Source organism: Eurosta solidaginis, chromosome 4, assembly GCF_040869045.1.
Source record: "Eurosta solidaginis isolate ZX-2024a chromosome 4, ASM4086904v1, whole genome shotgun sequence".
Taxonomy (NCBI): domain Eukaryota; kingdom Metazoa; phylum Arthropoda; class Insecta; order Diptera; family Tephritidae; genus Eurosta; species Eurosta solidaginis.
In genome coordinates, this window is record NC_090322.1 from 255,835,763 (window position 1) to 255,849,336 (window position 13,574).

At 33.8% G+C, this 13,574-nt stretch overlaps 2 protein-coding genes across 7 annotated transcripts in view; one reads left to right on the plus strand and one right to left on the minus strand.

Moving 5' to 3' along the window:
• Positions 1-13,574, minus strand: part of LOC137251358 (uncharacterized) — a 457,851-nt gene that overhangs the window by 431,951 nt on the left and 12,326 nt on the right. For 3 of the 6 annotated variants that reach the window (XM_067785792.1, XM_067785791.1, XM_067785789.1), the window contains exon 2: positions 2,102-3,424. The gene's annotated coding sequence lies outside the window, so the exon portion shown is untranslated. Of the gene's footprint in view, positions 1-2,101; positions 3,425-6,343; positions 6,886-13,574 lie in introns of those variants that run through there. The other 3 variants (XM_067785790.1, XM_067785794.1, XM_067785793.1) reach the window with 3 other exon arrangements.
• The window catches only part of ppk23 (pickpocket 23), a 589,427-nt gene that overhangs the window by 412,618 nt on the left and 163,235 nt on the right, over positions 1-13,574 (plus strand). The window lies entirely within an intron of this gene.

Consider the following 13,574-nt stretch of genomic DNA (forward strand, 5'->3'; position numbering starts at 1 on the left):
CATAGTGAGGTCGGACCGATATAAACAAGAGTGTTAAAAAGGTTTTTGAAACTCTTCAAGAAAATTCAAAATTGATACTAAAAGTTTTCAAAAATCACAGTTTTTTTCAGACAATTTAAAGTTTGTTATTTCGTAATCCAATCATTGCGATCATAAGGAGTTAGAAAAAAAATTAAAAGCGTTCTTGAAAAAAATTTCAATGATTATAAAAAAAATTGTTCACTCAAAAAGTTTTTGGAAATCTTCAAAAATTTTTACTGTGTTTTCGAAAACTTCAAAAACGTTTTCGAAAAAATTTGAAATGCCAAAAATAATTTCAGGGAAAAAAAAGAAGAAAATTTCACAATTCATACTAACAATTCTAAGAAACTTTTGAAATTAAATAAAAAACAAAATGTAAGGCCCTATAACCTCCGAAAAGATTTTACGCCGAGCTTCTCTTTCAATTTGCGTCGTGTTCCTTTTAATTTTTCATACAAATACGGGATGGTACCTACTTGTTTTATGCCGATTCCAAACATTTTCATGGCAGAAATGCACTCGGAGTGCTTGCCAAACACTGCCGAAGGCGACTCCACTTAGAAATTTTTTTTAATTGAAAACCCCGTTTTTAAATGTTGCTTTGCGCTGGCGTGAACCCAGGATCTTCGGTATGGTTCGTTCCCATCACACTACGGCGGCCGCCATAATCATTGCAATCTCAAAAACGTTTTCAAAAAAAATTTAAAATCAAAAACTTTTTCGGAAGCTTAAAAAAATTCTTAATTTTTGTTATGAATTTTCAAAAAATTCAAACATGTTTGCGTAAATATTCGAAATTGTAGAAGCTTTCAAGAATCTTAAAAGAAATTTCAAAACTTATGCTAAGAGTTTTAAGAAAAGTTTTGAATTTGTAATTTCGTAACCCAATCATACCAGGCTAACGAACTAATAAAGTATAAGACAAAAACTGTGAAAAAGTTATTAAAAACGGTTATGAAAAACTTCGAAAATTCAAAACCTAATGAATTATTAACAAAAATTACTTAAAAAATTTGGAAAAATTTTTAAATTTATACTAAAACTTTTTAAAAAATTCCATAAAATTAAAAAAAAAATTTAATTCAAGAAAACTACAAGAATCTTGAAAGGAGCTTCAATTTTCAAACTAATTTTTATAAATTTTTTCAATTTGTAGTTTTATAATTCAATTATGCCAGGTGAGAGTGCAACACAAATGCTAAGAAAAATATGTTAAAAACGTTTTCGAAAAAGTGCGAAAATTCAAAAATTATTGGACTTGTAACAAAGATTACGTAAGAAATTTCTTATACGTTTTCCTAAAAAACCGCAAATTCTAATAGCTTTTGAAATTCTTGCAGAAAATTTTAATATTTATACAAGGAATTTTCAAAAATTTAAAAACGTTTTCGAAAAAATTCGAAATTCCAAGAAAAATGTTAGTAGTATTAAGGGAAATTTTAAATCTAATGCTAGGAGTCTTAAGAAATTATGTAAGAAAAAAACTATGAAAAAATATGTTAAAATGTTTTCGAAAAAATTCGTTTATTGCAAAACTAGTGAATTGGCATAAAAACTACACAAAAACATTTTCTTAAAAAAACGCTAAGTTTCAATATTTATTTCAGTAATTTTCAAAACCTTTTTGAATATGTAGTTTTTTTCAACCATTTCAGTCTAACGACTTAGTGAATCGCATAAAAAAAACTAAGAAATAAAATTTAAAAAAAATTTTTCGAAAAAAATATGTTAAAATGTTTTCGAAAAAATTCGAGTATTACAAAGCTAGTGAATGGGTAATAAAAACTACACAAAAACATTTTCTTAAAAAACGCTAAGTTCCAATATTTATTTTAGGAATTTTCAAAACCTTTTTGAATATGTAGTTTTTTTCAGTCTAACGACTTAGTGAATCGCAAGAAAAAAACTAAGAAATAAAATTTAAAAAAACCTTTTCGAAGAAAATTCGAAAATTCGATACGTTTTTAAAATTCTACTATGAATCGCTGACAACATTGTGAAATGCTGGTGTAAAAGTATGTCAAACCCATTTAATAACATTTTAATTATTATTTTTTTTTAATTTCTTATTCCTACTGACCTGCAAATCCACATTCCATGTTATGCACAGCTCCTGTTTTCCATGCGCCACAAATCCAATAATAAAAAAATATGAAATAAAAAAAATTGTCTATGGTTGCACAAAAATCTCCGACGTTTGCTGCTGCACAGATGGATGACCACTTCGATACGGTGCGAATAAATTAGATTTTCATTATGAAATGTATATTCGCTTAATGGGCCAAGAACCCTACGGTATGTTTGAATAACGAAGCTACGCAGTACGGCACTATCAGTGGAATTCGTTTTTTTGTAGAGGAAATATGGGTTGAAATATATATGTATATAGATTCGCACTTACACTGGACACTTGTACTCGTATGTATCTAACTTTGTATGTATGTATGTATGTATGTAAGTTTTCGCACTTTAACACTTCAGACGAGACACTTACTTTGGTCGTCCTAGGTTAAAATATAATTTTTGAAGTATCTCACTAACGCGCGCACGTGTATTTAACTGCAGGGCTCGAGTTTAGTTATTATGTATATCTATATATTTTTGTACTTGTGCATGTATTTAAGTATACGTATGTGTATGGGTGCAATAAATTTTATCGATAGACACTAAACACTCAACTTGCCGTCCGTCGTTTATTCTCATATTACTATTTCAACATGTACACAGTAGGGTTTCGCGTATACTTTGTTGTTGTATGGTGCGTACTGGCTGGCAGCAGGGGGGCTCACTTTACTCACAGTATGTATGGTTAAACTAACACTTAAATAAATTTATATTATATTTTACACCACATTTAAGTACTTGCAATATTTTATATATATTTATTAACATTTTTATTTTGCTTTTTTCTGCTTCTTCTTATTCTTCCTCCTTTTTTCGTTTTATTTTTTATATATCGTTCACACTAATTCAACACAATTTCCGTCGAATTAAAAAACTTGCAATAGCGCCCACTAACGATGACTTTACATTCTATTTTTTTCTTTTTATCAAAGCCACCTCTCTTAGCCCATCTTTACTTGATTTGTACGGGTTTGAGTTGGGAGTTGTCGTAGCCTGGCTTGCTTTTGCTTAACTTGGCTTCACTTCTGCTGTATTGAAGTTTCAACACTTTCATTTCTTATGCTACATTACGTCCTTAAATGGTGGCGCTTACCAACAACTAGAGTGTAATTTTTTGTTATTTCACTGTTCTTGTTGTTGTAGTTTTTGTTGCTACTATATATTTCTTTAACATGTTCGTATTTAACCAAACAGTAGTGACATTTATTACGACCAAAACGGACGTTCCATATATAAATGTTTTTTTTTTTTATTTGGTTTTGTATATTCATATGTGTGCCTGTAAAGAGAATGTTTGGTTGTTGATACACTTGGGTGCACAAAAATGGCAGAAAAAATATAAGCTAAATTTTGAGTAATGATTTTACTTTTTAGTTATTTATGTTAATTTCAGAAAGAACTTTAGTAAATTGTATGATATAACTATATTAAAATTTCGAAAATGTTTTCGAAAAAATTCGAACATTACACATTTTATTTTTTTGGAGTGTGTGGAACCTTCTGAGTTTGTGATGCAACCATTCCAACGCACCTGAATAAATTAATGGCAGAAAGGAAATTTAACACAAATTTTTAAAAATGCTTTCGAAAAAATTCAAATATTCAATAGTTTATTTAATAATTTGGGAAAAATTTAAACAACGTGACATCAGGACGGACAAGGCGACAGTTGCTTCGATTATACCTTGTAAATCTCTTCAAAGCCTTTTCTCCCGGGAGTGGGAGTCGAACCCGCACTCCTACGAGAGTTGAAATAGTTATAAACGCATTCAGCTACGTCATGCCTTAGTTGTTGTAAAGTTTTTTCCAATCGCCTTCTTCCGCATATATTATCTTCCTCACATCACATAATTCGTATGTAGTTATGTGTTGAACTTATGCCTGTTTGTAAGGCAGTTTTCAGAGAAACTTGGTATTTGTTGTTGTTTTTGTTCTATTTATAGAACTACAACGAATAAACCAAATGTTGTCTACTTATATGAGTTAACCGGGGATTGCCCGTATCGCTTTAAGTGTATGAAAACAAAAACAACAACAAATACCAAGTTTCTCTGAAAACCGCCTTACAAACAGGCATAACTTCAACACATAACGAATTATATGTGAGGAAGATAATATATTCGGAAGAAGGCAATTGGGAAAAACCTTACAACAACTAAGGCATGACGTAGCTGAATGCGTTTGTAACCATTTCAACTATCGTAGGAGTGCAGGTTCGACTCCCACTCCCGGGAGAAAAGGCTTTGAAGAGATTTACAAGGTATAATCGAAACAGCTGTCGCCTTGTCCGTCCTGATATCACGTTGTTTAAATTTTTCCCAAATTATTAAATAAATTATAAAATTAAAAATTGCTTGAAATAAATGTTTTCATACATTTAAAGCGATACGGGCAATCCCCGGTTAATTCAAATATTTAATATTTGTATAAAAATTTAATGACAAATCTGCAACTTCATAAAAGATTTCGAAAAATTTTAAATTCTAAATATTTTTTTAATATGAAACTTTTTTTTAGTTATTTCAATGTAACGAACAAAATCAATTGTAAGAAACGGACTAGACTCAAAGTGTCAAAAGTGCGTTCGAAAAAATTCGAAATTTTAAAATTTTAAACAAAATTGATAATAATTTTTTATTTTGTAAATTTTTGTAAAGCAATAAAAACCTTCTTTATAAAAAAACGTGTGACGAAATAATGAACTTGCGAAAAAATTTAATGTAAAAATTTCAAAAGCGTTTTCGAAAAAATTCGAATACTCATACAAATTTCCTTGTTACTATAGAAGTTTTTAAAAGTTTAACTAAGACTTTTAAATGATTTTTTTCAGCATGTAATTTTGCGTTTTAAAATTAGTTTATATATGTTCGAAACCATTTTCGAAAAAATAAGATATATATTTAGTAGGTGCCAATTTTATGCACACAGCCGTAAGTGATGGGGAGCATATGTGGGAACGAAGTCATTTCAAGCAGTGGCAGATCCAGAAGCACAGCCGGTTAGGGCGAGATGTCTCCCTTAAAGAGTACTAAGTAGTAATATACCAAACATTTTTATATGAAGCAAATGCCTCGGCTTAAAAGAAAAATATTAAAACGAATCTGAAAGTTGAGAACTGGTAATGAGCTGGCTTCAGCTCTTATGCAATCCGAAAGCAAGAAAGGCGATACGAAAATAGTGTTAATCGAAAGAACCTCCTTGAGCTATTTGTAAAAGTTTGAAACCATGGCGAAACCTCGCTTTTACCTCGGAAATAATATCAAACTAGACATTTAACTAACAATTATTCTTTCCAGTATGTAACCGGGAAATCAACTTATTCTGCTCTACAACGCCGCTACCGAGCAGTGACATTGACTGCATCTGCTGAGCTGGTGCTTGAAATAATTTTAGTCGAGTTAAGTAAGGTTGAACTGGGGCATTGAGTGCATCTACTGAGCTGCTACTTGAAATAATCTGAGTCGGGGTTAAATAAGGTTGAACTGGCCGGTCCATGAAGACCTCACAAAAACTGAAGGAGTCATAGTATTACCAGAAGTTTGTTTAACGACCAAACTGAAAACCCCTATCAAAATGCAGCACCTGTGTTATAAAATAGCTCCTCCTCGGACAACTGTATCACTGCTTATAGCTGGAGTCTTAGCCGAGGAAGCGCAGGGCACAAGCATAAAACTTAGTCGATCATATGCATCGACTTCGTTTAATCTCGCCCAATATAATTGGGACGACTATAGAGCAAACTTCAAGGTACGCGCTCTTTTTAGCTTGCTCATTCGCTTTTTGATTCCTATGGCCGCAGACAAAAACTTGGTTTCATACTCAAAAATGTGTGACATATTTGCTGTACGAAGGTATGCGCGTAAGGTTTTTTTGGCATTCCCATGAAGGAAGTGCAAGAGTATGACAACAAGAATAGGAATGCCTTCCAAAACACCTCATAAGCGCATTTTCGCTATTATTAATCTTCTCCACCAAAACTATGAGCGGACGCATTTCGATGTTTTTTGCAACTCCGTTCAAAATATCACAGTTATCAAGGACAAACCCGAGAATTTTTTTAATCGATTTGAAAAATCTGAGACTCGTCGCCTTTTTATACTTAAAACACTGCGCTCCTCAAAAACTTGCCTCTAGATCAGCCAGTGTTGCAAGTACTAAACTTTTATTTCTTATATAACAAAAAAAATCTACCACATACACAAAATCATGCTAGCGCACACACTTAGAAAAACGCTAAGTAAGCATTTGTAGCCTTGTATGGCATTGCGCGGCGAGTTCCTTTTAACGCTTTAATGTGTAAGCGCACAGAACTCTGTAAATTATTTTTCTAGAATTACTGTCACAAAATTGCTACTCTTTATTGTTGTTGTTGATGTTCTTATTTTTATTGTACACTTGCTTCAAAATTTATTTACACGGCTTAACTTTCTTTTTTGTTATTTTATTATCATAGCGCGCGCACCCTCACAGCGAGTTAAGTACTAAACTGCAATTTAGTTTGCCTGCGTGCGTGTGTGTGGTCGTTACCGCCCGCGCGTTTAGCTCCTTTCGTTACTTTCTTCAATTATTTTATGCTGCCACAAAACATATACATACAACTATTTGAAGTTCTATATATTAACAAGCGCTCTAGTTTAGTTTGTGGCTGTACGGTTGTGCGTGCTCACAGCGCGGCAAAACAGGAAACACAGTGTGACTAAGAAAAATGTAACACGGCGCGCGCTGTTGGTAGCATTCGGTATAAGCTGAAAATTAGTTTAGTTTTCTAGCGGTTTCCGGCGGCAAAGAATTAAAAGAGTAAAAACAAAAAACTTGTATGTGTGCGCGTTCTTGTGAAGTGAAACAGTGTTTAGCGCGTCAAAGTTGTGTACTTAACAACCGTACGCGCGTTTGCTGACCTACGTAACTTTGGTCAACGCGCTGACACTTGCTGCTTGCGCGCGCTTCTAACTGAACTTTGACTCCTCAGCGCTTTATTGTGCAAGTTCTACTACTTCAAGTTTGTTTTTTGTGGAAATCAACTTTTTTCGCTACCAGGCGCTGTTTATGTGTCTCCCACCCAATAAAGCACGTCGTGTTTATGTTATTAAAGCAAAAGTATTGAGTTTTGCTTTTTTAATTCATCTACCTTTTGATGCGCGATATCTATTTGATGTTGACTGGAACAGCAAACGCGCCAGCGTTGTACGAATACGGCTTAGGTAAGCTTGGTGCGGTAAGCGCAATGTTACGCATTCACATGGAGACGCGCATTTTTGCGTTTGTTAGTTTCGTGTTTGAGTTGCGCTACGGTTGCGTTGAACTTAAAAACTTTTTTGAATTTTGTTTTATAAGCTTCCGTGTTCCCACTGCCTTTGCTGCCTTCCTGCACAACGAGTTGTTGCTTGTCGCTATGCCAAATAAAAGGATTACTTGTGCGCCGTTTCATCACCTCAATTTCCCTGCTGTCAGCGCTCTCAAGTGCAATGTGTTTGCTGCAAGGAGCTGTGTTTTCGTTTAAGGATGAGCGCGCGTGATTGATGGAGCGTGACAATTTGATGCTGCGTGGACGTGTTTGCAGTTGGATTTTATTGTTTTATGCTGTTGTTATAATTGTGTTATTTGCTTTTTGTTTTTAAGTTAAGTAAGTTTGTTCAATGGTTAGTTAGCATTTAATCTAATTTTACCTCTTTTTACCTTTCTTAATTTATTTATTTTGCTTGTTTCGTTATTTGATTATTTTAGTTTCTAATAAAATAAAATTTTTGATTGATTTATTTATTTTTATTTATTTATTTTTATTTCGTTAGAAAATTGTATTTGCTATTGTTAGGTTGTTATTGTTGTAGCCACAAAACAATATCTTCAGGTTAGGGGGGTGTTGCGGATGTGGGCAGTTCTTTGTAGTGCTGAGCAAAAAAATCCCTATCGAAGACTTTTTTCACAGTGATTGACGAATCCTTGCTACTCATAATTATTCAAATTTACTGTGGCAAAATTAGTTTTAGTGAAAGCCTGAAAATGTGATTCAAATCACCGGTATGAATCGCTGCGACTTTAAAATCACTGCGACTTTAACATCACCGTTTGGCTCATAACTAGTCCTTCGCCGTATAAAAATACACTCAGTTACCAGAACCTTCTGGTGCTATCCCCACAGTCTCGGAAACGATTTTGTTGTTTATCCCTCGAACCTTCGGGTATGTGGATTTTAACCGCCTCTTGCGACAGGCCTGCCTATTGCGATAATATTCTAAAAACCTTAAATCGCTGGGGGATTTAAGTTCGCTTGTTTGTATTGTACGTGCGCCGTTATTTTTTTCCGTGCATCGTTATTTTATATTTGCTTTACAATTTTTATTTTATCGCTTTTATTACTTTAGCTTTACTTTTGCCTTTTTATTTACCGTGTATTCCTTTGAATTCTTTCTTCTTTAATCCAAGTGTTTTTCTTAAAATTTCAAACTGTCTTTGTGTTTCTTTTACACTGAAAGAAAAATCAACCGAAATACGGGTCAATTCAACCGAAAATTCTGTCAATTTTTGTCCATCGCAACAAGATGTTGAATCAATTGCGCACAAATCGTTGATTCGTAATTGACCGTTTTAGTAGTCAAATGAACAAAAAAAGTTGTTGCGACAGCTTTGTATGAAAGTACCTATGTTGTCATATAAATAAATAAATGTAAGGCGCGATAACCTCCGAAAAGATTTTTGGCCGAACTTCTCTTCCAATTTACCTCGTGCTCCTTTTTAATTTTTCTTACAAATTGGCGGGGCAGGACCTACTTGTTTTATGCCGACTCCGAACGGCATCTGTAAGGCATATTAGTTTTCACTCGGAGTTCTTGCAGAACACTGCCGAGGGGCAACCCCGGTTAGAAAATTTTCTTCTAATTGAAAAAGATTGTTTCTAAAATTTTGATGTTGCTTTGCCCGGGGTGTGAACCCAGGGTCTTCGGAAAAGGGGTTGTCGGAAAAATCAACATTAAAAAAGGATGTTTTTTTATTATCTTATTAGATTCGTTCGCGTGAGAGTTCATAAAAACTTGAACAAAATGTGACTAACTTTGAAAAAATCCTGTGCGTTCAAGCAAAACTTTTGCAACAAGAGGGCGCAATTTTGCATTTCGCTTGGACGAGAAGTTGCAAAATTGTACCCGATAGATAGGTGTCCCGGTATCTCATAATTTTTGCACAGTAAATTCAAAAAGGGGTTCTTTCGTTTTGTATTGATAACTGAAAAACTAGTTTTTTATTGTTTTCCCATTTTGTGTGTTTTTTTGATTTGATGGTTTTCCTATTTTGGTGTTTTTTTTATTAACAAGTGGCACCATCGTCATAAGTACAAAGTAGAGAGCGCAATGAGCGTAAAATTCTCTTCGAAGTTTGCTCATGTATTGAAATGACCTATAAGATCAGTTGTGTTAACAGAAAAATCAGTTAGATTGATTAGGAATCTGTTAATTTTACAAAATTTTTTTAACTTAAGAGCGACAACTTCTCTTATGTTGAAATTACTAAACTAATTTGTTCGCTTGACAAAGAACTCAGTCGAATTAACCATAATTCGATAAATTTCACCGAATCTCCGTTAAGTCAAGAACAATAGAACCGATTTGTTGATTTTACTAGCACCATTTCTTTCAGTGTATATTTTACTTTCTTTGTTTTTATTGCTACTATTCAGGTTAAGTTTATTTTCTTAATTTATTAAATTTTCTGGGAGTAATTAAAACGATATCAGGTAGGGCAATGCGACAGCTGTTTCGATGATGATCGATCACTGGCAAATTTGACTCACACAACTTTTTCCCAATTACCTTCTTCTGCATATTTGCATGAACCAAAGCTTTTTATTGTTGTTGGCATGTTCGCAATATATATATTATCCAACCCAATTGTCAACCTCACCTATCCGTGGCGAATCCTGTTTCACTAATAGCCGAGGCTCTGACGACCCCGAACTCCTGATGGATCTAGAGGGTGGGAGGGCGGTATGGCCTAGAAGTTTTCATGTGGACATACCAAATCGTTTCCGAGATGGTCGGGCTAGTACCTTTTTGGTGATTGTTACCAGAACGTACCGGATCTGCACCCGGCAAAGTACCATCAACATCGATAATACTCCCCAAGGCCTTTCGGAAGTGTCCTTATCGCTACAACAACAACAACAACATGTAATTTTTATATGAAAGTTTTGTTTAAGGGTCTCAAGATAAGAAATAATTTTAAAATAACATTGAAAACATGATATGAGAGTTGAGCTTGTACTTATCGGCCCACAAAGACATAGACTGATTCTGTTCATGTTGTTTGTTGAAGAATCATACGCACGTTACTTGCCGCTTTTAAAACTGAAAGCTATGCTACGCTTTAAGGGTGCAGCCCTGTTATATCAAACGCAGCATCCGAACAAAATATATATCAAAATGTCTCTCACTCTTAACGAGAACTAATTTACATGCTTATATTTGTACGGATTAGGCGCGCAACCACAGCCTCTCACGTGTCCTGCGAATTGGATAGTTGTTTGTTGGAGAAAGATGTTTTCCACATACATAGCTGCAATGAATAGCATGGACAATACGGGACCAGTTCGGGGTTATATTTCGCCGCCAAATACAGCCTAAACTCAGGAGTGTTGTGTGTAGAAATTCTATAGATCCTGGTGGTGAATTGCGTCGGTTTTATTTTTTTAACGCGTTCCAAGGTTGCCCATGCAGCAAATAGCAGCAGTTCTACGCCTGAGGAAATAAAAACATAAGATTCTGCTACCCAAATTTCTCAAATTTTTTGGCAAAATTGAGTAGTTTATTTTATAATGTTTGGAGGCGTGGTATTACTAAAGTTGGCACCATCCTCTATTGATTTGAATATTATCGAAAATATATGTGTCACAAGATATAGCTAGGATTGCCATATGGATTAGATCAGGTTGTTTTGTACAGATATTTTCTTTTAAAAACATATAAGCTAAAAATGTTATATGTATTTAATTAGCGAGACATGCTCATATTGCTTTATATAATTGTTTTTGTTAATCTTAGAGATCAATTACAAAGCGAGCAGAAAGGCATTCATATGGCTGAGTGGATACAGGCATCTGCCTTTAAGCTAGTATAAAGTTTGAATGTTGGAGATTTCGAGTTCAATACTCAACTCCCGAGAAGCTAGCTGATGAAGAAGTGAAATTCAGAAACATGTCCTAGTAACCATATCCGTTTGAAAACATTGTAGTTTTTCTCTCATATCAATAAAAATGTTATATTTTATTTTGATACAATTTAATAGCCTTAAATGTTGCAATTAATTAGATTTGTTGAGCCGAAAGGCTGCGGTTAATGAATAAAACTTTCTTTTGGTTTGTTTTATATTCATCTATATATATAAAAAGAAGTGTACATTTTGATTGTCACTCCATAACTCGAGAACGGATAGAAAGATTGCCATGAAATGTTTAGGAAAGATACAGGAAGGATAGATGATGGTTAGGTGATTTTGAAATCCCAAATCGGTTTAGCCATAAGAATATAAAAATCAAATTCTGTGTATGTGTGTATGTTCGCTATGGAAACGTATTTCCCACACTTCAATCATCACCAAATTTTGGTTATAGGTTCCTTCGATCAACGGGAAGGGTTTAGGCTAAAAATAATTTCGATATATAAAAGGGGCGTGGCACCTCCCATACAAATAGTATCGTTGGTACTGCATAACTTTGAAGGTATACATGCCAGAACATTGAAATTCAGTAAGGAGTTATATGAGGTCAATCCCTAACACCACCAAGAAAATGTGGGATTGGGAAAACGGGCCGTGGCACCTCCAATACAAATGGAATATATCATACTGCATATCTCTTGATGTAGTAATGGTAGGATAATGAAAAGTGGTAAGGAGCTATATGACGTTGTCCTAACACCTCCAGTAAAATGTGGAATGGGGAAAAAGGGGCGTGGCACCTTCCCTACAAATGGGATTTTTCAGAACTATGGCTGCCGTACAAACTTAAGTTATTTTAAAACCTAAAGTTTGAGTGCATTGTTGAGTTTGGCTGTTATGCCTTTTGAACGTTTAGTAATCTGACGCCGTTAAAAAAATTTGTTAGCTTCAGTCTATCTACATCTATCTATATATATAAAAATCAAATTCTGTGTGTGTGTTCCCTATGAAAACGTGTTTCCCATACATCAATCATCACCAAATTTTGGCTGTAGGTTCCTTCGATCAAGACGAAAGTTTTTCATATTTCAGAATTAAGAATTTTAAATTTAAATGTTTTTGTTTTTTGGCTATGCGAACGAACTATCTTCGCTCCCAAAAATGATCATGTGAACAAAATCAATGATCGCATTCAAAACCAATTTCATGGTGAAGCGACGAAATATAAATTGATCGACACAGTTACAGATGAAGATAAAATTGTGAATTATCCAATTGAATTTCTAAACTCTTTAGAACCACCTGGAATGCCTGCGCATATATCAATTTTGAAAATTGGCTCACCAATCATGCTTCTTCGGAATTTAAACCACCAAAATTGTGCAAATGGACTTTGCGTTTAGAAATTAATACCGAGTTTAATCGAAGCAACAATCATCAGCGGTAAAAGCAAAGGTGAAGATGTGATCATACCACGGATCCCAATCATTCCTACAGAATTTTAAGCGCTTGCAGTTTCATGTACGCCTTGCTTTTGCAAGCACAAGGACAATCGCTTACTATTGCATGCTTAAATTTAGAGAGTCCGTGCTTTTCCCATGACCAGCTATATGTTGCTTGCACTAGAGTTGCAAAACTAAAAAATTTGCTTATCTTTGCACCGAACGAAAAACCAAATATATTATGTACCCACTTGCATTACAATAAGATACAATAATAAAATGTTTTAGAAAATTTCACCAAATATGCGTACAAAATTCAATTCAATTTACGGAACAATAAATTAAATTATCAGAAAACAAAACAGAAAAAATAACGCAACATTCATTCTATCTCGGGCGTTACAACGTACGCCTGGTAAAGCTAATATTCATATATTTTAATTTCGGTGGTTATTATCACTTCAATCTGAAGTCATCATCAGGGACATATGGACACGAATATATTAGTATAAAACAAACCAAAAGGAAGTTTTATTCATTAACCGCGACCTTTCATGTTATATTTTACTTTAACTTTCGGGTTGTGGTGTTATTTTTGATTTGACTTAAAGAAAAATTTGAAATTTCAATTTGCTAAATTTATTTTGTCAGTTTTTTTATAATTTTTTTTTTTCTAATATCTTTTTATGGCTGAAATTGTTGCTTTAATTTAACTAAAAATTTAAACAAAAACTTTAACTTTGGGAAAAGCTCAGTATATTCAAAATATTTTTCTTTTTTTGAGTGAAAATTTAAACAACAACTTAAACTTTCGGAATAGTGCAGAATTTTTAAATAATTTTT